This window comes from Amblyomma maculatum, chromosome 8 (genome assembly GCF_055883805.1).
Source record: "Amblyomma maculatum isolate TAMU_Amacu chromosome 8, ASM5588380v1, whole genome shotgun sequence".
NCBI lineage: Eukaryota > Metazoa > Arthropoda > Arachnida > Ixodida > Ixodidae > Amblyomma > Amblyomma maculatum.
The window spans coordinates 5,772,137-5,793,872 of record NC_139351.1 but is presented as its reverse complement, the minus strand read 5'-3'; the positions used below and the strand labels follow the sequence as shown (position 1 = coordinate 5,793,872).

The 21,736-nt window shown below is 48.7% G+C and overlaps 1 non-coding gene and 1 pseudogene across 1 annotated transcript; one reads left to right on the top strand and one right to left on the bottom strand.

Moving 5' to 3' along the window:
- Positions 1–12,537: 12,537 nt before the first annotated feature.
- LOC146180476 (uncharacterized) lies at positions 12,538–13,421 on the bottom strand (annotated as a pseudogene).
- Positions 13,422–15,838: 2,417 nt separating this feature from the next.
- On the top strand, positions 15,839–15,911 carry TRNAR-UCU (transfer RNA arginine (anticodon UCU)). Its single transcript has one exon. It is a non-coding gene; the product is annotated as a tRNA-Arg (tRNA).
- The last annotated feature ends 5,825 nt before the right edge of the window (positions 15,912–21,736 follow it).

The following is a 21,736-nucleotide window of genomic DNA, read 5'->3' as shown; positions in this document are numbered from 1 at the left end:
TGCACGTATTACGCTTGACGGAGACTAGCCAGATGATACTTCTCATTATGCGCCTTGCCGGTGCACACAATAGCATTGATCTCCTTCTGTCCCTTTGACTGACAGCCGCGTGGAGCCGAGCTAAGAAACGACAGCTGGCCTCACTGCACGCTTCTACTCAAAACCACGCACAGGAATGCACTTGATAGTTTTATTTCTCGCGTCATGTAGCACAACGTTCTCAAAATTTGACAAATGAGAAGCACACAAACAAATGAACAGAAAGATTGGGTATGGTTAACATACTTAACTGGTCATATTTTTTTTTTTTGCTGGTAAAAGTTTTAGGCTAACAACATGGCTTACAATTTCATACGAATGTTATGTTTTTACAGATATATAGCCGCGAACTCTCGCTATCATAATTTGTTGCTGATGGCAGCCGCTGGCGTGCGGTCTTAGCACGTTGCATATACCGCAAAGAAACTGCAAGTGCACTTTCTTTATTTACGCCCCGAGACGCAGACATGCGGCTTTATCATCTTCTTTGCCGCAAAAAGCGCACTGAAACGTATTCATAATAATGCCAGCCACAGCGTCTTTTCCACATTGTTTCAGGCTTTGCTTGTCACCTTTATCTAAATTATTCTTCGTCGACTTTAAATTGTGCGCTGACGAGTGCAACGGGCATTTGGTCGTCGAGCGTGCTTGCGGTCATCGCTGACGCCTATTTGCTTAGTTTTTTGGTAGCGCAAGTCACCCCAATAAAATGTCGATTTCAGTGCTGCTGCACCTGTCGCTTCTTCTGTGCCATATCCTGTCACCACCACGTTACATCTGGTGATGGTGAAGAATCTCGTCAACTTAACGTACGTACGTACCACCGAAGATGGCGCACGTCGAACAGAAACCGCGCGTGGTTTTCATTCAGCCCACAAGCCCCCACCGTCCAATAACGGCTAAACGAAGATGTGAAAGGTGATTGAACGCTTCTAAACCATGGTGACATTAAACCCTTGCAACAACGAATCTAAGCTGAAGCAAGTGTACTCCAGTGATCTGCCCGGACATGCATCGAAAGTCACGATGATATTTGAAGGACTGCGAATCGTTCAAGTAGTTTATATGTAAGGACTTTACCAGAGAAAGAGAGCGATTTTTTAAAGCTACTACGACGGCTCATCTGTAAAGCGGTAGCCTGTGTCAGTGACGTAGATCGGGAGAACTACTCCGGTTGCTACCATTGTACCAACAGTCCCACGTAGCGATGGTCTCGGACATCGTCCGCGACGAAGTGCAGAAGGTGCTTGGCAACCCTACTTTAACGGAGACAACGCATCAACCACAGACCATGAACTACGCCGCCGTATTACGTTGTTCGCCACCTTACCAACAGACGCAAACCCTCATCGTTTCCACCCTGTTCGCGAACACTGCCTTTTGCCCCCTGCCCGACCATCCTACGACGACACCAAAGCTTCAAGAAGTAGGATGCAGGAGGTCTGCCAACAATCTCCCACTATGCATCCACTGGGGTAAGGCGGTCAACATTCTAGGCCACTGCCCATACAGACGCACAGGCCAGCGCCGTTCTTCAATTGATGCCCCACCGTGCCTCAATTGGTGCCCCACGACCTCATAGTGACAATGGACCCTGGAAATTGATGAATACCTGCGCAGGGGAAAGTACGCGTCAGCAAGCCGCCTGCTCCGCTCCCCCTCCCTGTTGAGCGCACGCTTGACGTTGCCGGGTCATAGTTACGTGCGAGGAAAGTCCGCCAGCCCCGTAGAGGAAGCTGAAGACAGCATCCTATGGAGGTGAGGTTGCTACAAGGTGAACTAACGAATATCCTCCATCGCCGACGATGAGTGACGAAGGTGCTGCAATAACACTACCGACGGCACGGACGACCGCGCAACCAACTCTAAACTGAGCAGTTTGAAGTGACAAATATGAGCCCCGGCCGTGACCTCAGAAAACGTCAAAGTCTAGATCGGACACCGAGACCAACATGCAACGTAAAAACACGCACAAATGGCCTTGAAGTAGCAGTTGATGGTCACCCGGCTTCATCGCTAACGCACATAGGAGCGGACTACTCAGAGCGGACTACCCACATTTAGACCACGTCGAACTTCCTGCGGGTATAGAAGACGCAGATGCCTCACTGCGACACACAAAGATGCCGGCGCGAGTGCCCCTGGAAGTTCGAAAGTGGGTGGTGATGAAAACGTTTATTAGAAATAGAGTTACATGGAAGTTGCTCTGGGGTCAGGCTTAGTGCCCTTCCCCTCACAAAGAATAGGTGGAGTCCCTAGTACGGGACCCCAGTGGCTTCCGCTGCCACCATTGCTCGTTTGACCAACGCCTTTTGGGCTTTCACGTCGGAACAGGCAAGTATACGGTCGCCTCCCAGTCCACCCGGGTGGGGTTTGAGTTGGATGCAAAGGCAGGGTTAGAGGAGCACGCCCACACCATGTGGAAGAGGTCCGAGGATATTTCCCCACAGCGCGGGCACTCCTCGGAGAAAGCACTGTCGAAGTGTTTAAGCGACGCCGGGCACATCATGGTGTTCGTAAGGAGGCGAAGAAACAGGCGTTCTTCCGCTCTCGTTAACTTTTTACACGGGTGGGAGGTTTTAGTATAGCTGGGTAATTTTTCTGAAAGTGTAGGCTGGTGTGAATTCTTCTTCCGAGGAGGAGGATGACAAGGTTGCCCGGTTAGAAAGGGCACGGGCGGCGGCATCTGCTGCCTCGCTTCCTTTTAGCCCCGAATGGGCGAGAGCCCAGACTATGAAGCGGCGGGATGGACTTCCCACGTACGAGCTGTTTTGCAGTAGTCGGTAGGCCAGGTCCGAGCTATTTTGTAATAGCCTGTAGGCCAAGTATGGGACCCAGCCTTGTTGAACGTTCCTACATGCCCCTCGTGAGTCCGTTATGATTGTTTTGGAATCAGACTGTGATGCTGCTAACGCGATTGCGACTTCCCCTGCCTGTGTTACGTTTCGGGATTTAAAGTGAGCCCGTTCATCGTTTTGGTCTCGTGGATCACTGCCGCTGTATACTACCCGCCTTTGTGCGGACCGGACGCGTCCATATAGTATACTCCGGGTTTCCCTCCGTAGTGGTGAACTAAGGCCTCTGCCCTGGCCATGCACCTACCATCGCGGTCGTCCTTGGACATGTTAGTGGAGAGAGGTTTTACGTGCGGGGCGTATCGCCACCCTTGTGGAAGTCTTACTCTTTCCTCGGTTACAGTCGTGTGTCGTATGTGTAGACGGGTTAATAGGCGGCGCACTGACGGTGTCTGCGATAATCTCGTGTATTGGCTTGTGATGTGGACTTCTCTCAGCTCCTCGAACGAGTTCGTCATACCCAGACCTTGGAGTCTCAGGTTCGACGTGGTTATGGGAGGTCGAGGGCCTTCTTGGCTATTTTGCGTGTGATCCCCTCAAGGATGTGCTCGTCGTGTTTCTTAGATGGAGGTAGGGGGTCGAGTACACAATTCTGCTTGTTACAAAGGCATTCGCCAGTCGTAGAGCATATTTGCTTCTCACTCCCCTTTCTTGCTTGAGACTCTGCTGACCATTCGACCCACCTGGTCTCTCACCTTTTTTAGCTTGTCGAGCGTGGTCGCCGCGAGCTTACGTTGATGAATGAAAAGACTCGGGACTCTACTTTCCTCTCTTTCAGGTTCACTTGTCGATACAAGGAACTTCGCAACGAGAGATACGTCGAATGATAGGATGCTCAATGACAGCGGTGAACCGAATGCAAGCATATCGGGACGAGCAAGGAAGATTAGGAGATGTTCTTGGATGCTCCCCGGAGGGAAAGAAGCCATTGCACGTCTAACGAAGACCAGATAATCATAGCAGCAGCAGCAGTCGTGGACCCGTTTATGAGGGCCCATGAAATTCAAGACACACTGAATATTAGTGCCAGAGTGAGAACAATTCGGCGACGGCTACAATAAGCTAGACTCCAGGCATGCGTGGCTGCTCAAAAGTCTTACCTAACGAAGAGACACTGACTGCAGCGTCTGGACGTTGCCCGAGCGCATGCAAATTAGAACATGAGCGAATGAGGCGAAGTAATCTTCACAGACGAAAGCAGATTTAGCTCACGTTGGGATCAGCATCGCAGGCTCTGGCGACCATTCAACTCAAAGTATTTATAATTGTAGCAATGAATACATTATTTTATCTTTTATTATCTTTTCTCTTGCACGTTATATCAAGCATTATTTGGTGGTTAGAAAAACCTGATATTCTTCGCCTACTATGTGAACTTACCAACTTCTTTATCGGCCAAGTGTTCGACCTCTAGTGCTCTTCGGCTTTTCCAGATTGCCATGTGCCCCCTCATGCTCCTCTAAATATACTCATGGTGAGATTTAAGGAGAACTCTTGGAAATATGACATGATGAATAAAACGCGCTACAGACTAGAACGAAGATCAAGAAGCGAACAGGACGGGTCTTCGTCCTAGTCTGTAGCGCTGTTTATTCATCATGTCACCGTACCAACTCGCCCAGATCTCTCTTCTATTACAGTATATTTCTTAGAAATAGCTACAGAATTTATACTGCGGGGCTGCCCTGTTTGCAAGAACCATTAACAGGTAGGTTTTGTTAGAGAATGTATTTTGCTCGGCGGAAGAAGGTTGGCTGCCATTTTCTAAATTTTTTTACTTGCCGCTAAATATCTCTCCTCACTCTGATCGGTAAAATGTTTTCGTGTCCTATTTTTGTCAGGTATGATCCCGAGTTCATGTCAAGTTTCCTCAGCAGTGGCCGCTGCAGTGTCAACGCTTGGGGCGCGATTGGCCTTCAAGGCTTCGGACCGCTGGTGCGACTTCCACATCATCTACAACTCAGCTTCGTACCTTGTCCTACTTAAGGAGATCCTGAGACTTGGAATGGGAATAAGCAGTTAGGGATAAGGGTAGATGGAGAATACCTCAGTAATCTGCGATTTGCTGATTACATTGCCTTGCTAAGCAACTCGGGGGATGAACTGCAAATAATGATTGATGACCTAGACAGGAAAAGTAGAAAGGTAGGCTTGAAACTCAATATGCAGAAGACTAAGGTAATGTTCAACAGCCTCGGGAAGGAACAGCAGTTTACATTAGGTAGCGAAGTACTGGAAGTAGTAGGCGAATATGTCTACTTAGGACAGGTAGTAACCGCAGATCCGGACCATGAAAAGGAAATAACAAGAAGAATAAGATTGGGATGGAGCGCATTTGGCAAGCACTCGCAGATTATGACTAGCAGCTTACCGGTATCGCTCAAGAGGAAAGTATACAACAGTTGCATCTTACCTGTACTCACCTATGGGGCTGAAACGTGGAGGCTAACCAAGAGAGTTCTACTTAAGTTGAGGACAACCCAGAGGGCTATGGAACGAAAAATGGTAGGGGTAACATTAAGAGATAGGAAGTGTGCAGAATGGGTGAGAGAACTAACTCAAGTTACCGACATCCTAGTGTAAATCAAGAAGATATGGGCATGGGCAGGACATGTAGGGAGAAGAGAGGATAACCGATGGTCGCTTAGGGTAACAAACTGGATTCCAGGAGAAGGAAAGCGTAGCAGGGGGCGGCAGAAAGTTAGGTGGGCGGATGAGATTATGAAGTTCGCAGGGGTCAGGTGGATGCAGCTGGCACATAACCGGGTTAACTGGAGAAATATGGGAGAGGCCTTTGCCCTGCACTGGGTATAGTCAGGCTGATGATGATGATGAAATCCGACGCATGCATCATAAACTATGCGCACGAAGGTGCTGGAAAAGTATAGCACGAGCGCAGCGTCCGCTCGTGACGTACGCGATGAAAGCAGCGCCAAATGCGGAACGCGTCTGTTAATTTCCCTGGCTAAGGAACCCCGGCGCTTATCTCGGACCGCGACCGGCGTTATCGCCCGCTTTGCCACTCAACGTATAGGAAAAGGATAGTATCGTCAGTTGCGGGAACGCCGATTTTGAGAGCCCTGACAAGTACAGCTTTAGTTTCCTTTTTTTTTTTTTTTTTCATTTTGTACGTGCCATTTCTGCTATGAATTCCCAGCGAGCTAGATCTGAGGCGTCATCATGCGTTCATTTGCTCATTAGGTTAAGCTTTTATTTTTATATAATCGCTGCGTTTCAGGAACTGCGTCCGCCCCCCCCCCCCCCCCAAAAAAAAAAAAAGAAAAAGAAAAAAGAAGGCTTCGTCCACGTAACAAGGAAGGCTAGCGTTGCAGTGGCTTTAAGGCATCAGGCAATTCTTGAGGTTGTGTTAGCATGTAGCAGCTCCAGTTTCTCAAAACGTGCAAGTGTTTCCATTTCATGTGCGCGTTTGGCAAGGCCATTGCAGTGTCAGCGTGTCAGATACCTTGAGTGCGTGAAAGTGTGACGCGGAAGGAAGGCCTACGCGGAATTCATATCAGGTCTAAGAATGACTTGGCGACAATCCCTTAGTGCCATCCAACGTTTTTAAGTGTCTGGGGTTTCGAGTTTCCTTCGTTACGGTTCCTTCGATGTATGTCAGGCCTGATAACTGAAAGCAGCCCCTCAGTGAACATAATTTATCACAGCTCAAAGGTTTTTCACTTAAGCGCTCAGTCGTCAAGAAACAAGTATGTACAGTTGGAGACAATATTTAATGAAATTAGCTTTGAATCTAACATCATTATATTGTCTCAAATCTGGTATTCTGATGATAGCGATATTTTTCGAATACTATATTGTTTCCAATACAAATGTTGTGGATAACTTGTGAAAGAAAGTTACCAATGTATGTTCAAATCCTGATTATGAAAAATTAACAGTGACGATAAAAAAAATACACAATCGCACCCAACGGCAAAATACGTGGATTTTTTTACTATCTAGAAACAGTTTTTTAGTTTTCTACAAACAACAAGTTGGCAACAATTTGTGTTGGCGATTTCAATATTACTATACTTCGAGACAGTGCAGCAAAAACAAATTTATCTTCTTATATAAAAGCTTCGTTCTAAAGTACGTTATTACCTCACCGATTAGAGTGTTTGAATTCATACAGCCTTATTGACCTCTTCCTTGTCAGTTCGCCTATCCAAGACATACAATCTGGCGTCATAGCATTCCACCTTAGTGGCCGCCTTCCTGCATATATGTGCTTTCCACAGTAGATTAAATCACATGAGTCCCCCCCGGCTGCTACAGAGAATTGAGTCCCTTAACTTAGATATATTTCGTCAAGGCTTACTCGCTGTGTCCTAGTCTGACGTCTTTGCTTCTAACGACACAAATGCAGCATTTGAAGATTTTTTACCGATGTTTAAAGATATATGCAAATTTTTCATTAACACGTACTTCCTCACACAGGTAAATTCGAAAACCCAGGATTACTGCAGACTCGCTCTGTAAAATTAAACAAATTCTGCTATGTTTTAACAGTTTCTATGTCATCGTGACCCCGAGTTGTTCAAATAATTTAAAAAGTTTCGCAATGATCTGCTAGAAACACATGCTGCAACAGCATTTTCCAGCAATGTTCACACAATCTTATGGGCATGTGGAAAAAATCATTTTATTATTGCACAAGATCAATTCTTATCCTGTACAGGAAATCGATATCAATGGCAGTGTAGTTAGCGGAGTGCAACTAGCTAATATCTTCAACGGCTACCTGGTTGCCACCTCTTTCTCCAGTTTCGCAAGATGCATCACGGTATATGAAGGTTTGCTATGATAAAAAAAAATTAAAATTTAATCCTGTATCAGATGTAGAAGTCATGTTAAGAAATATGCAGCTGAAGAACAGTAACTCCTTGTGATTTATGTGGCATACAGGTGCGTCCTGTCAAATTCGCACCTAATGACATAAATCGCCTTCTTGTCCTTTAACAATTGTATCTTGAAGGAATGCTTGCCCGTAAAGTTGCAGATTGCTAGAATTCACTGTTCAAGAAAGGAGATAAAAACAATCTTGCAAAATATAGACCCATATATATAGTAACACTATTGATGTTACTGCTTAAACCAACGTTACAAAAACAAGTGCACCTTATAGCTAGATGGCACCTGAACGCCCACACACTTCTTCTTTGTCCTCCTACACTAAACTCGTCTTCTTCACGCATCTAGTCTGTGACATTTACCCCTCATTCGCAAATGAAGCCCTCCGGGCGAGTCAGGTGTTGTCACGACTATGACACTTCTTCAGGCGGGCCACATGCGTAACCTCGGTCTTCGCGCAAAGTCATCCACTGGCCGTAAGGCGTGCAATCCGATAGTTTAGTTCGCCGAGTCGCTCTAAATCACATACGGGCCGGTGTAGCGGGCCAGTAGTTTCTGATGCAAGGCGCACTTCCTCATAGTTTTCCGGAACCAGACTAGGTCACCGGGGTGATAGGTGACCAGGCGATGGTGGTCGTCATAGCGAGCTTTTGATCTGCCTTGTGACGCCAAAGTCCGCAATCGGGCTATCCGCCGCGCTTCTTCAGTCAGGCAGAGAGTTTCCGCTAAGCATGGGTCGTCGTCAGAGGAAAATGGGAGGATAGTATCGAGGGTGTGTGGTGTAGAGCCGACGTACAGGACGAAGAATGGACTGTATCCTGTGGTCTCATACCTGGCAGAGTTGAATGCGTATGTGATGAACGGGAGAACACAGTCCCAGTTTTTATGGTCTGAAGCGACGTATATAGCAAGCATATTGGTTAGAGTTCTGTTAGTGCGTTCTGTTAAACCATTTGTCTGAGGATGGTAAGGGGTCGAATGCCTGAAATCAGATGCGCATAAACAGAGAAGTTCTTCTATTACATTGGCAGTAAACTGACGGCCTCTGTCACTTATTGTTTTTACTTATCAGGGTGTTTCAAAACTGCTTAATAACATCAAGGCCGCCTCCGCCAGCGGCCCTGATGGTGTACCTACCTTTGTTTTAAAATCATGTGCGAACGAAATTGCTCATTATTTAGTCACCTTGTTCCAAACATCGCTTAACTCGGCATGTTTGCCAAATGACTGGAAAAATGCTAATGTTGTCCCAGTGCATAAAAGCGGTTCGAAAATGTCTGTTGTTAATTACCGACCCATTTCTCTGACTAGCGTGTGTTGTAAAACATTGGAACATATAATTTACAGTGCAGTCATGAAACACCTTGACTCTCATGACTTCTTTACGCCAGTTCAGCATGGCTTTAGAATGGGTTTTTCCTGTACCACCCAGTTACTTGAGTTAAGTAATTATCTGTTTTCCTCTTTTGACCACGGATATCAAATTGATTGTGTATTTCGGGATTTTAAAGAAGCCTTTGATTCTGTACCTTATGTGCTATTATTACATAAGTTACGTTGCCTTGGTCTGCATCCCAATATCCTCGACTGGCTTCATTCATACTCATATTCATTCAAGGTCAACTCCGACTTTCTCAAAAGGAGCCTTGGGTGGCACTACAGGGTGAAGCATTCCGCGAGGTACACCAGTAGGACTTTTGTGACTTTGACACTCAGGACAGCTGGCCACATACTGGTCAATCGTGTGGCGCATCCGGGGCCAGTAGAATTGCTCCTGAGTGCGGTGCAAAGGTCTCGCTGGTGCCCGGAAGCTGGATTGCATGCATGGCGCGTAAAATAGACAGACGGAGGTTTTCAGGTACTACCAGTAAGAACCGACGTCAAGTGTCTTAGTAAACCTTCTTGTATAGCAGGCCATCACGGACACAAAACTGGCTGTTCGAGGCTGGCTCCTGAGCAGCATTCAAGAACGGCTTCAGGTGCTGGTCACTGTGTTGTTCTGTTCGGAAGGTGCTAATATCGGGAAAGCTCGCAGATAAAGCAGCGATGTAATGCTCGAAGTTTTCCGCGTCAGATTCTGTTGTGGCGAGTGGCAACCGCGAGAGGCAGTCCACATCTGCATGCCATCGGCCACTCTTGTATGAAATAGTATAGTCGTATTCTTGTAATCGAAGAGCCCAGCGGGCCAGGTAACCAGACGGATCACGGAAATTGAGCAACCAACATAGGGAATGGTGATCTGTTACCACTGAGAAAGACCGTCCGTACAGGTAGCAGCGAAACCGCTGCACGGCGAAAACAATCGCGAGACACTCCTGCTCGGTGATGGTGTAATTGCGCTCAGTCTTACTTAGAGTCCGGCTGGCATAAGCAATGACATATTTGCGGTCGTCATAGCGCTGAACGAGGACAGCACCGATGCCTATAAAACTTGCGTCAGTATGCACTGCCTTTGGAGCAGAAGGGTTGAAGTGCCGTGAAATAGGATGCGATGTTAGGAGGAGCTTCAGTTGCCGGAAAGACGAGTCGCACTCAGATGTCCACTTGAATGGAGCGTCTTTATGTAGTAGGCACGTGAGCGGGTAGGCGACGTGTGCAAAACGAGGGATGAAGCGTCGGAAATAGGAGCAGAGCCCAAAAAAACTGCGGAGCTCCTTCACATTACGAGGTTGTTGAAACGCGGCAACAGATACGGTCTTCTGAAGATCAGGCCGGACGCCATCCCCATCGACGAGGTGACCAAGCACCAATGCCTGTCGCTCACCAAAACGACACTTCTTTGAATTCAGCACGAGGCCAGCTTGGCGCAAGCAGTTCAACGCGAGTACTAGGCGGTCGTTGTGCTCTTTGAATGTCCGGTCAAAGATGACTACGTCGTCCAGATAGCACATACAGACACCTCTCATTTCAGTCCACGTAGTATAGAATCCATGAATCTTTCAATTGTCGCAGGTGCATTGCATAAACCGATGGGCATAACGTTAAATTCGAACAGTCCATCGGCAGGGATGAAGGCGGTCTTCTTATCTGCTGGGTGCATCGGAACGTGCCAGTATCCAGATCGAAGGTCTACGGACGAAAAGTATGAGGCAGAGTACAAGCAGTCAATGGCGTCATCAATGCGGGGAAGCGGGTAGACGTCTTTTTTGGTGACTGAATTCAGGAGGCGGTAATCTACACAAAATCGCCACGTACCATCGTTCTTTTGCACAAGAATTACTGGAGCCGCCCAAGGACTGCACGACTCTTGAATAACACCCTGCTTCAACATTTCGCGAACGTGCTCATTGATTACCTTGCGCTCGGAAGGCGCCACACGGTACGGCTTTTGGCGAATTGGGTTCGCATATCCGGTGTCAATGCAATGATTGGTGCGTGACTCAGGAAAGAGCGGGGCTCGTGGTTTTCGAGAAGTCAAAAATGGATGATACTTCGATAAAAGATCTTCCAAAGTATCACGCTCTGTGACATTGAGGGAATTACTAATCATACCACGCAGCTGAGCATTCACTGGGGATGCTGTGACACGCCTCTCTGGTACATCCATAACCAATTCCACTGACATTGGCACGTCTTCTCTACAAAAGGCAAGCTTCGTGCAAGCTGCTAAAAGAATTGGCTGCGTGGAGCAATTAATGGTCCACAATCGCGTGCAGCCCTGGTTTACCGACACCAAGCAGTGAGGGACCAGGAGAGATGTCTTCACACAGTTCGAATAATTAGGCGTCACGATCGCATCGAAAGCAGGAAACACACTGCACAGACATCGGGGGCACAGCAGCATCGTCGCACACGCCAAGCACGTCATCACAAACAAGAGGGTCCTCAAAGAACTCAGACGAAAGGCAGCCTTCAACACTGATCTCGCCCGTGCGACAGTCTACGGTTGCACCACACATGCGCAGAAAATCAATACCTAGAATTACATCATGTGTAGAACGGGGCAGTACTACAAATTCCGCTGAAAGCACGGTTCCTTCAAGACACACCTTGCACTACACATTCTAATAGGGTACAATAAATCGCCGCTAACGCCATGAAAATTTGCATTTCCATCCCATGAAAACATTGCTTTGGGTCACAGCTGGAATTTAAACGATAAGCTTATAATCGAAATTGTTGCACCCATGTCCATTAACGCCGTTGTGGAAATACCGTCAACAGACACGCGAATCTTATTTTTGAGCATAGTCACAGAAGGAGGTATTTCAGCGAGTAGCAATCGTTCTCCGGCGGCCTCACCTCCATCGGCCGCGGCGCCTAGTTTTCCGGCGGTGGTGACTGGGAGCGACGCCGCGGGGACGGCGAAAGGCGGGCACGAAACGCAGGTGGTAGACTTAGACTCCGGTCGGAAGCCGGAGAGTGATTGCGCACGCCACCGGGCTGAAACTGGCTCTGTGGAGGAGGTGGCCAGTACCTAGGGGAGTCAACCAGGTAATCACTCGTCGTACCTGTGCACGTGGGTCGGTCATACCGCGATGGTGGACGACGGCGGCATTGTCTTGAGATATGGCCATGGATGCCCCACCGGTAAAAGACAGGAGCAGGGCGGAGAAGGGTTTGGTCCTGAAAGGCCTCAATGCCAGGATGGCGATATAGCCAGGGTCTCGCTGATCTGCAAGCCTGAGAGGTCGCCTAGGTCTTCGTGAGCGAAGGTCGTTATGCTGATCAGGATGCCTGGAAGACACAGGGTTGGCGAAATGTTGACGATTCGTTCGGACAGAAGAGTATTCGGGCTGTGATTGGAGCGTGTAGGCAGGTTCGCTCGGAAAAGATGAGCGGCAGGACACTATGTGTGCCGGTCGTGGAAATCGAGCCGAAGTAGCTCTTCACGAATGATCTGCCGAATAGTCGAAGTTAGGGCCGTGGAGACATGCTCGTCAACGCTGGCGACAGTTGTCACATTGGCCAGTCTTCCAAACTTGGGCGTTATTTGACGGGTCTTCAGCGCTTCAAATGTGCGGATGTGGCGAAGGACAACAGAGAGAGTCGAGATACCATCTTTGGTAATTAAAAAGTTGTAAACATCCTGTGCAATGCCCTTCAAAAGATGTCCTACTTTGTATTCATCCACAATACGAGAGTTGATGGTCTTGCACAATTTGAGGGCATCTTCGGTGTAGGTAGTACACGTCTCGCCGGTAGTTGGGCACAATGGGCGAGGGTTTGCTCGGCTCGTTTCTTGCGCGCTGACGAGTCACCGAAACACTGTTTAAGTTCAGTGACAAAACGCTCCCATGTTGTCAGCGTGTCCTCGTGATTTTCAAACCAGGTAAGAACAGTGTCGGTCAGGAAAAACACAACGTTGTCAAGTTGAGTGGCAGAGTCCCAACGGTTGTAACGGCTCACCCGTTGGTATTGGCGGAGCCAGTAGTCGACATTTTCTTCCGCTGCGCCAGAGAAAGGTTGGGGCTCCCGGTATTGTGGAAAAGGGCCGGAAGGCGCCTGACTTGAAGTGGTGAAAAGCGCAGAGCTATACTCAGGTGGCGGCGGAATGGTACCGAACAGTGGCGGAAGTCCAGCAAGGCGGCGGCTACGACGAGGCTCCAAGGGCGCGTCAATGGCGGGGTGATGGCGGGGTGATGGCGGGGTATCGAAACCACACTCTCCACCAAATGTAATACTATTGATGTTACTGCTTAAACCAACGTTACTCACACAAGACAAGTGCATCCGAGCCAGATGACTCCTGAACGCCCACACACTTCGTCTTCGTCCTCCTACACTAAACTCGTCTTCTTCATCCGTCTAGTCTGTAACAATATATTACCTGTATTTTCCTAAATTCCAAGACCAAATGTAGAAAGACAGCAGTGATTCCGTATATGCACGGAATTTCGCAAACACTCAAAAGGGCCGCAAAAAAAGGCAAATCTGAGATTGGTTTTCTCTGCCCAAGGAAAGCTGTCAAAATTATCAAGAATCCCAAACCCGGTTCCAAGCCGTCCAAAGGGATGCATCAGAAAGCATAGAAATAAGTTTGTGGAGTGTGTACAAGGAGTGGTGTACCGTATTCCTTTAGCTTGTGGTCGAGTATACATAGGGCAAACTGGCAGGTGTTTAAATGAAAGACTTACAGAACGTAAGCGTAATGTGGCCCAACCAAGGAATGGTAACCTTTCGGAAGAATGTCATGGCTGCCCTAGTAAAACTTGCAAGCCATTGTTCAGCGAGTTCAGTGTGGAGGCAAAGAGCAAAGATAAATACACGCGTGAAATAATCGAGGCACACGTGATTCGCAAGAAAGCAGCTGTGTGCGTAAGTACTCCATCGATTAGTCTGTCGTATAACAAAATCACGTTTCTCGACGTTAATGGCATGTGCATGCGATGAGTGTCTTCTCTCTATCTTTGTTTTGTTTTTTTACATATCTCTACATCTTACATTTGGTGCTGGATCAATCCCCGCACCTCTCGCCTCTACATGAATGTTACATTATATATATTATATATATATATATATATATATATATATATATATATATATATATATATATATATATATATACGGGAGAATAGGTCAATGTAGCCCGGCAAGTACACGTAAAAGCAAAGACCGCGTTTGAAACTTTATTAATGTTGCGCCCGTGGGACCGGTCTGAATCTATTCGGAAGAACGGAATATAAAACTGAACGAACAAGAAAACAAATAGAATAGCAAAGAGGGCGATACGGGCGCACGCGTGACCGCGAGATGATACACGGTATCTGCAGAGTAGTAAGCGGCATGTGTTGCGTAATATCATGCGTTGTCACTTACATAACACAGTGCTGATAGATAAACATGCGTACGCACTGTCAGTCACGTGGTGATGATCCACAAATGACTGGTAGGAAATGCACAAAAACATGAATCAATTCATCGTTTACAGAAGACGGGGCGGCAACGGCGTGCAAAGAGCAAGGCTGTCGTATCGTTTCAACCAGGTGGACCCCTCGAGTGCATTACCCGAGATCTCAAAACGGTTATTAACAACAATAATTAAATATCAAATGCAGCCTGCTGCCAACGTGCGAAGGCCGCTAGCGGTAGAGAACAGCGAATGAAATAACACCATCATGGCTAAATTTAGGATCTGTAAAATATAACTGTGGGCAGTTCAATTTTCCGGTGTTTCGTTTAAACCAGAGGAGACAGTGTTGAATATATAGATCAAAAACTCCATAATTTCTCTGTCATGGTCTAATCACATAAGTGTGTGTGTGTGTGTGTGTGTGTGTGTGTGTGTGTGTGTGTGTGTGTGTGTGTGTGTGTGTGTGTGTGTGTGTGTGTGTGTGTGTGTGTGTGTGTGTGTGTGTGTGTGTGTGTGTGTGTGTGTGTGTGTGTGTGTGTGTGTGTGTGTGTGTGTGTGTGTGTGTGTGTGTGTGTGTGTGTGTGTGTGTGTGTGTGTGTGTGTGCGTGCGTGCGTGTGTGTGTGTGTGTGTGTGTGTGCGTGCGTGTGTGTGTGTGTGCGTGTGTGCGGACATTTCAACCAGTGTAGCGTCCCACCATGAGAGGGCACGCCCAGCATGCTCTAGTGACGTCAAATGGGAGATTCGCGTGCGGCGTGTGTCTCCTAATTCGGTTGCAAGTGGTCGCCGGAGCCCTTGGTAAATATTTTTGTAGGTTATAGGCTCCTCGCAAAGCTCTAAAAATTTGACAGAGCATTCTGGCGAGCTAGTTCGTACATGAAGAATGGAGAATGCGTAAGCAAACCGTCGGTGGCTCTATCAAAAACAGAGCTGGATTTCTTAGCTTAGGCGGCAGGTGTACATGTCGTTCCTTCTTTCCCATTGTGATACTGCAGTGTATATATATATATATTCCCCGGAACCGCCATAAGCATTTGCTGAAAGTAGCGCTATTGTCCTGTCCCCTCATCGTCCTTTGTGGTTTTTAGCGCGTCGCTTTGTTGAAGTTTACAGCGGCTCTACTTTTATCTTTTTTTAGCGCAATAAATTTTCCTTAAATTAGTAGTCGATAACGCAATTTGTCACTTTTGCACGCTTTTTAAACAACAATGTATTCTCCAGTTATAAAAAGCGATTTTGGCATGCATTCTGCGGTCTGTTCGACTGCCGAGAACTTTACCCGTGGAATGAGCACGTGCAGTCCCTGTGGCGCAGTGGATAGCGCGTTGGACTTCTAATCCAAAGGTCCCGGGTTCGAATCCCGGCAGGGATGATGGTGTTTATAAGGAATACTTTATTTTTAATGAAACATGCTTGTTGAAACTGTTTTTATTGAATTCGGATAACTCCACGAGGTGAATGTATTTTTTTGGGGGGAGGGGGGGGGGGGAGAGATTTTTTCAGTTGCAGCTGAGGCGCCAACTCCGTTTAGTTCTCGGGCACTTCCCAGATTATCTCTCCGGCCAGCGGAAAAGACGGGTATTCCATCCAGTTTTGGAAATACGCATATAAATATATATATATATATATATATATATATATATATATACTCCGTAGTTTTGTCGTAAACGTCAGATTTCTCTGTAGCTCTGTAGTTATCTCTGTAGTTTTTCTGTAGTATATTTTTGTTGTCTGTAGTTCTGTAGCACTTTTCTGTTGTAACTACAGAAATTTCTGATGTTACTATAGGACGTCCTGTTGTCACAACAGGCGTCCGGTCAAAACCCGCACAGAAATTCTATCGTAACAACTAAACATTTTCTGTTGTTCTTTTCAAATGGGTATATATATTGTAAGGTAACGCGAAAGTCGGACTTGGGGAATCAGGCTTTATTGCAGACCTGAAGCCTTGGTCGCACACTGCAGCCAAACACACTCCGCGATGACGATGGGTATCTACAAGAGGGAGCAGGATGAAGATGAAGCAGCACTACGGTGGCTGCAGCACGTTCAGCCGTGTGGAAGAAGAAGCGCCACACAGTGCTCACACTATTTCGCCCGCGCAGTTGAAGCGGCCAGCCTGGCCGCAGTTAGTCCGCAGGATTGCGCCGAATAAAAGGTTTCATACGTGAAACGTGGACAACTTCAGTGCCACGGTAACGACTGTCCGGAGGAGGGTGAAGAGGAGAGACGCGATAGTTGACCGGGGAGGTTTTTGCAAGAACTGTGTAAGGACCAATGTAACGGTGCTGTAACTTGTCAGAAAGACCAGGAGTGCGTAATGGGGTCCAAAGTAACACCTCGTCGCCGGGACGGAACGAAACTTGGCGATGGGTTGCATCATAACGGCATTTGCGGTCTTCCTGGCTGGCTTCCGTGTTGACGCGAGCAAGCCGGCGAGATTTGGCCACTCGGGAAAGGAACTGGTCAGGAAGAGAGGGCGAGGAACTGGCATGTGTAGAAAGGAAAGAGGCGTCAAGAAAGGTAGCAGGAGAACGGCCGTAAACGAGGAAAAACGGGGTGTAACCTGTGGTCCGCTGTACAGCCGTATTGTAGGCGAACGTAACAAAAGGAAGTATTACGTCCCAGTTTCGGTGGTCCTGGTCGACGTACATAGACAACATGTCAGAAAGCGTGCGGTGGAACCGCTCAGTCAACCCATTGGTCTGCGGGTGATAGCTGGAGGTCAATTTGTGATGTGTGGTTGAGGCCTCAATAACTTCGGCTACAATCGTCGACAGAAATGTCCGACCACGATCGCTGAGAAGCACTTGAGGGGCCCCATGACGCAGTACGAGCGATTCCAAAAAGAAGGTCGCGACCTCATGTGCTGAGCCATTAGGCAGGGCAGCGGTCTCAGCGTAGCGTGTTAGGTGGTCGACGGCGGTGACGATCCAGCGATTACCTCGTGCGGACAATGGAAGTGGCCCGTATAAGTCTATGCCAACAACGGCAAAAGGAGTAGCTGGGCAAGGTAGCGGCTGTAGTAGGCCAGCAGGAGGAGAAGTTGGCCGTTTGCGGCTCTGACATGGCAGACAAGAGGCGACGTATTTTGCCACACTTGAGGCGAGGCCTGGCCAGAAGAAACGGGTTTTCACGCGGTGGTAAGTTTTATGAAAGCCTAAGTGACCGGCTGTAGCATCATCGTGGAAAGCCGCCAGGATACGGGTGCGAAGCGCTTTCGGAATAACGGGGACCCAACGGGTGCCTTCAGAGCAATAAATATAACGGGACAGCACGCCGTTGTCAAGTTTGAAATTTTGGAGTTGTCTGCGCATCCTAGCGGTAGGAGGGTGAGAAGCACCGGTGAGGAGGTTGATTAGGGAAAGACAGTAGGGATCGGCTTGCTGGTGTGAAATAATGGCGTACCGATCTGGAGCAGCGGCAGGAGTAGCACAGGGGATGTTTGGAGCTCTGGACGACATTGCGACGCCGAGGGTGCACGCAGGAAGGCGCGAAGAAGCACTAGGTGGTGATTCTGGGAGCGGGCAGCGGGAAAGAGCATCGGCATCTCGATGTTTGCGACCTGATTTGAATATGACATCGAAGTGGTATTCCTGCAAACGCAGAATCCAACGGCCAAGGCGTCCAGTCAAATTTTTGAGGGTTGATAACCAGCACAGAGCGTGGTGATCGGTAACGATCGTGAAATGGCGGCCGTAGAGGTAGGGGCGGAATTTCTGAACTGCCCAAACGACGGCGAGGCACTCTTGCTCTGTGATAGTGTAGTTGCGTTCCGCTGGTGTTAGAGTTCGACTGGCAAACGCAATTACTTTTTCCCGAGAAGCGGTGTCACGTTGCAGAAGTACGGCGCCGATACCGAGGCCGCTGGCATCGGTGTGGAGAATGGTAGCAGCAGTGTCGTCGAAGTGAGCGAGAACAGGGTCCGAAGTGAGGGCATTCTTTAGGGTTTGGAAAGCTTTTTCGCATTCTTCGGACCAATTGAAAGTAGTACTGTCGGTAAGGAGGCGGTGGAGCGGTGCAGCAATGGTAGCGAAATTGCGAATGAAACGGCGAAAGTACGAAGACAGGCCAAGGAAACTGCGTAGTTCCTTAGTCCGTTGAGGGCGTGCAAAGTTCAAAACTGCAGCAAGCTTGTCAGGGTCGGGTCGAATGCCATCGCGGCTGACGAGGTGGCCCAGGATCTTGATTTCTTTCTTGGCGAAATTACACTTTTTTGTGTTCAGCTGGAGACCGGCGGATGCTAGGCACGTTAATACTTGATCAAGGCGGCATAAATGATCAGAAAAAGTCGCAGAGAAGATAACTATGTCGTCCAGGTAGCACAAGCATGTTTTCCACTTAAGTCCTCTAAGAACAGTGTCAATCATGCGCTCAAACGTAGCGGGGGCATTACAAAGTCCAAAAGGCATGACATTGAATTCGTAAAGCCCATCGGGAGTAGCGAATGCGGTTTTTTCTTTGTCGGCTTCGTGCATCGGTATCTGCCAGTAACCGGAACGCAAATCCAAAGTGGAGAAATATTCGGCGCCCTGAAGACAGTCGAGGGAGTCGTCAATTCGTGGCATAGGGTAAACGTCTTTGCGAGTGACTTTGTTAAGTGCGCGGTAATCAACGCAAAAACGCACGGAGCCATCCTTTTTTTTGACCAAGACGACCGGAGATGACCAGGGGCTAGCTGATGGCCGAATAATGTCTCGTCGGAGCATATCATTCACATTATCTTCTATGATTTTACGTTCTGATAAGGAAACGCGATAAGGGCGGCGGCTAACAATAGAAGTACCTTCTGTAATAATGCGGTGCTGTGCAGAAGACGTTCGGCCCAAGGTCGGAGAAGTGACATCAAAGGAGGCTTGGTGTTTTCGAAGTAATTCCTGCAAAGCTTGGCGGTGAGTCGCAGGAAGGTCGGGATTGATGGTGCCAAAGAGAACACAGAGAGAAGCATCAGAAGAAGCTGCTGGTGAGGAAGAGGGGGCGGTAAGGGTGGTGAGGGACACCGGGTGAATGTCCAGGGCACAAGGAAAACATGTCCCTTTAGTCAGCACAATGGGCTCTGGCGAAGTGTTCGAAGCAGCGACAAGCGCTGTGCCATGCTCAAACCGAACAAGACTTGGTGGTAGCGCGATTCCACGGGTCAGATGGCGATCAGAAGGCACGATTAGCACATCTCCGTTATCAATGTCAGTAGCAGTAAGCGCAACAAGTTGTTCGCATCCAGGGGGCAACACTGAGTCAGTAGCGGCAAGTAGGCGATAACGGGGCTCGGGAGGTTCAGAAGACGGATCGCTCTCGGTCATGTAAATGACCCTGTCGCGACACGAAATGCTGGCTGATGCGGCAGACAGAAAATCCCAGCCTAAAATAATTGGGTGAGCGCAGGGTGACATCACGGCAAATTGTACATGGTGGCGGACACCATCAACAAAAACTCGCACAGTACACTTAGCAGAAGGCCGAATTATTGCACCATTAGCTCCACGGAGTTCAGGTCCATCATAAGGCGTTTTCACTTTTCGCAAGCGGGAGCACAAGTCAGTGTGTATCACAGAAACAGCGGCGCCCGTGTCAACCAAAGCCTCAACAGACAAACCTTCAACCCGCACTAAAATAATATTCCAGGGACGTTCCGGAGGATTTTTGGGATGGTCGAAGAGTGCAGTTTTCCCTCCTAAAACTGCAGTGGTCAGTTTTCCGACAAGCGGGGGGTCGTCAGAGAAGCTTGACGGAGAGGCGAGGTTGAGCGGCGAAAAGGCGAAGTAGAACGGCGTCTTGAAGGCCTGTAACCAGCAGGCGGAGCGGGGCTTTCTGGCGGGGGTGATGAACGTCGGGGATAATCAGGGAATGAACGGTGGTTAGAGCCGGAAAAGCGAGGAGGGTAGTCTGCTTCAAATGATTCGTAGCCGCGGCGTTCATTCTGGAGCCTGCGACGACAGAAGCGGGAAATATGGCCTCGGTACCCGCAGTAATAACAAACAGGGCGGGCTGGGCGCCAGTTAGGGTAGTATGTCGGCGCCGCGGCAGGTGGTGCCAATGCAGCGACATGAGCAGTGGTAGGCGCCGGTGGCGTAGGCGCTCCAACTGCAGGCGGCAAGGATGTGACCTGGGCGTACGTTGGCGCCTGACAGATGGTAGGAGCGACCGATGTTGGCGGGCAATAGGTCATTGAGGCCAGCTCTTCTTTGACAATGCTACGCAGGCCGGCACTTGAAGGATGTGGCTCAGATGCAGGGCGGCACAAATTACCTTGAGCCGAGAGCTCTTCACGAATTAATCCGCGAATAAGAGCACGGAGGTCAGCTTCGGCAGTGAAACCAAATGAAGTGGGATCAGGCTGCAGGCGTATTGACTGTAGTTCGTCAAGGCGTTGACAGGTCGATATGATGGCGTCAATTGTGGTAGGGTTCTGCACGGCCAGGGCGTTATAGGCGAGTGGCCCAATACCTTTAAGGACGTGCCGAACCCGCTCGGCCTCTGGCATGGTGTCATTTATGCGCCGACAAAGTGCTAGAACATCTTCGATATAAGAGGTATAGGTCTCATTGGACCGCTGAAGTCGGGCTTCTAGCTTCTTCTTGGCGGACTCCGTGCGAACAGTAGGAGCGCAGAAAATCTGGCGTAACTTTTGTTTAAAGGTAGCCCAGTCAGGAATCGTCGATTCATGATTTAGGAACCACGTTTTGGCCACATCCGTCAAATAAAAGGACACATTAATTAGTTTAAGCGAATCGTCCCACCGGTTGAAAGCACTGACCCGGTCGTAGCTGTCGAGCCAGTCATCAGCGTCGTCGCCTCGGAGACCGGCGAACATTTGCGGGTCGCGCTGACGGCTGCTGACAGTCCAAGTGGCAAGGGGAGCTGGAGTCGAGTTGGTAGAAGCCGAAGTAGCGGAGTGGCCCTCTTGAGTCATGACGATGGTGGTCGGGGTCAAACGGCGGCCAGAACGAAGCTCCAGGTGGATGCAGGTGACGAAGCAGCGGGGAAATCAAGGCGCACCTCCACCACGTGTAAGGTAACGCGAAGGTCGGACTTGGGGAATCAGGCTTTATTGCAGACCTGAAGCCTTGGTCGCACACTGCAGCCAAACACACTCCGCGATGACGATGGGTATCTACAAGAGGGAGCAGGATGAAGATGAAGCAGCACTACGGTGGCTGCAGCACGTTCAGCCGTGTGGAAGAAGAAGCGCCACACAGT